The sequence below is a fragment of the Meles meles genome, chromosome 14 (assembly GCF_922984935.1).
Source record: "Meles meles chromosome 14, mMelMel3.1 paternal haplotype, whole genome shotgun sequence".
Taxonomy (NCBI): domain Eukaryota; kingdom Metazoa; phylum Chordata; class Mammalia; order Carnivora; family Mustelidae; genus Meles; species Meles meles.
The window spans coordinates 58,736,348-58,739,378 of NC_060079.1; the positions used below are offsets into that span (position 1 = coordinate 58,736,348).

Below are 3,031 nucleotides of genomic sequence, written 5' to 3' on the forward strand. Positions count from 1 at the left end.
CCTCCTACACTGTTGGTGGGAATGCAAGCTGGTACAACCATTCTGGAAAACAGCATGGAGCTTCCTCAAAATGTTGAAAATAGAACTACCCTATGACCCAGCAATTGCACTACTGGGTATTTACCCTAAAGATACAAACGTAGTGATCCGAAGGAGCACGTGCACCTGAATGTTTATAGCAGCAATGTCTACAATAGCCAAACTATGGAAAGAACCTAGATGTCCATCAACAGATGAATGGATAAAGAAGATGTGGTATACATACACAATGGAATACTATGCAGCCATCAAAGAAATGAAATCTTGCCATTTGCAAGAACGTGGATGGAACTAGAGGGTATCATGCTTAGTGAAATAAGTCATTCAGAGAAAGACAACTATCATATTACCTCCCTGATATGAGGAAGTGGAGATGCAACATGGGGGGTTAGGGGGATAGGAGAAGAATAAATGAAACAAGATGGGATTGGGAGGGAGACAAACCATAAGTGACTCTTAATCTCACAAAACAAATTGAGGGTTGCTGGGGGGGGTGTTGGGAGGGGAGGTTATGGACATTGGGGAGGGCATGTGCTATGGTGAGTGCTGTGAAGTGTGTAAACCTGGTGACTTACAGACCAGGGGGATAAAAATACATTATATGTTTATAAAAAAATAAATTAAAAATTTTTAAAAATTACATAGGTAGATACAAACAAAAAAATATTTTACTTCACTCTCTCCTTGCTTGTATGGTTTCTGATAAAAAGTTTATTGCAATTCTTATCCATTTCCTCTATACAGGAATGGTATTTTTTTAATCTGGCTTCTTTCAAGATTCTCTTTGTAGTCACTGTTTTCTGTAGTTTGAACATAATATATTGCCTATCTATACGTTTTTGGCTATTTATCCTGCTTGGTGTTCCCTGAGCTTCTTGGATCTAAGGTTTGAATCTGCCATTTATTTTGGAATATTCTCTGACATTATTATTCAAATATTTATTCTGCATATTTTTAACTTTCTTCTTCTTCTAATATGCCAATTATGTATGCTACACCTTAGAAATTATCCCACAGTTCTTGAATATACTTTTCTGCTTTACAGTCTTTTTTCTCTTTGCATTTCAGATGGGGTGGTTCTACAGACATATTTTAAAGTTCACTGATTCTTTCCATGGCCATTTCAAGTCTAACTGAGGAGCCCATCAAAGACCTTGTTTTGTTTGTGTGAAAGCGTTTTTGGCTTCTTGTGTTTCATTTTAGCTCGTTTTTTGTAGTTTCCATCTCTGCTTACAGTACCCATCTGCCTTGCTTGCTGTCTACTTTTTTAAATTACTATTCTAGCATATTAAGTCATTGTACTTTTAATGTCCCTGTCTGGCAATTTCAAGAACTGCAGTATAGCTGCGTCTGGTTTGATGCTTGTTTTGTCTACTAAAACTGAATTTTTTCTTGCCTGTTAAACATGCCTTATAAATTATTGTTGAAAACTGGACATATGAATTGACAAAGAGCAAAATAAATACAATTTCAGTGTGAGATTCATGTTAATCTGGCAAGGAGTTGGGCTATGTTTAGTATTTGCCATAGTGAGAACTGTGAAAGCTTCAGATTTCTGTAGTGTCCTTCTTTTTGTCTCCCTCATGGTCTTTCGGTTTTTCTAAAAACACCTCCCTAGATATACCCTGTACCTTGCAGCTCTTTTAGCTATAATTCAGTGTTATTATGCTGGAGCCCTGTTGTTGTGAGGGCATACAGTAGGTAATGGATAGCAATCTGTAATCTTATTAAATCTCAGTGTTTTAGTAGAACTTGGTTCCTGGCTTGACCTTCACAAGTGTCTCCAAGTCTTCCACCTCCCTTCCCCTTATCTGAAACAGTTTGGCTAAGTAGGTCTGCAGCTGTAAAACTGTTTTTCCCTCCAGGTGGGATAAGGCTCTGATAAAATCTTCCCCCCTCCCACCCCCGCAGAGTAGGCCTTTGTTTTGTAGAATTATCTACCTGTATTTCAAAATGGTTACGTTTCTCCTGCCCTGCCAGGAATATGGGATTTTTCTTGTGTCTTCACTATTAAAATTTAGTGGGTTCCTAGGGGTGAAATCAACAGAATTAGGAAGGCCCATCTACTACTGCAGCTTTCACCAGGTTGCCCAACTCATGCTAATCCACGCTCAGCCTCCAGCAAGTCACCAAAGTGACTATGTAAGTTGTCCTCCCAGTTTATGGTTTCTGTACCTTCTACTCTAGGTAAGCCAACTCTGATGTGATTCTCTATACTTGCAGTCTCTCTAGAATTTGGGGTGTTCATATGCCATGGGACTCACAAATCTCCAATGAGTCTAAGAAAGTCACCGAATTTCAATTTAACTTCTTTTCTCGGTGTAAGTACAGGAGTGCTAATATCCAAGTTCTTTTCATACTGTAGCTGAAACCTGAAGTCACAGATGGATTTTTCTTCTTCAAAATTAAATCAGTGTTTTATTTTTCAACTTCTTAAAAAATTTTAATATGGAATGCTTCACAAATTTGTATGTCATCCTTAACGCAAGAAGCCATGTTTATTTTCTCTGTGTTGTTCCAGTTGTGGTATACAGGCTGCTGTGGCAAGCACGTGCTCTTTATTTTATACAGTTATGCTGTTTGGGTGAGCGGAGTTTAACAATTCACTTATAGTTGGCTCTGTTTGATGAATAGATGAGAGGTCAGAGGAGAAGGGTTTTCTGTGTTGCTGAAAGAAGAGAAAAGAAGAAGGAAGGCTCACCGATGAATGTGGCAGAGACAGACTCAGCTGCTGATGAACTTATTTCTCTAAGGAGAAACACTGAGGATGCAATTGGAGATGCTCAGATTCGAAGTCAACAATGTGAAAAAAAAAATGAGAGGGTGGTCTTCCTAATTTTTTTTTTTTAAGATTTTATTTATTTATTTGACAGACAGAGATCACAAGTAGGCAGAGAGGCAGGCAGAGAGAGAGGGGGAAGCAGGCTCCCTGCTGAGCAGACAGCCTCATGCAGGGCTCAATCCCAGAACCCTGGGATCATGACCTGAGCAG

The 3,031-nt window shown here is 38.9% G+C and overlaps 1 non-coding gene across 1 annotated transcript; it reads right to left on the minus strand.

Moving 5' to 3' along the window:
* Nucleotides 1–2,481: 2,481 nt before the first annotated feature.
* Nucleotides 2,482–2,590, minus strand: LOC123925383. The gene has a single exon (XR_006814981.1). It is a non-coding gene; the product is annotated as a U6 spliceosomal RNA (small nuclear RNA).
* Between the last annotated feature and the right edge of the window lie 441 nt (nucleotides 2,591–3,031).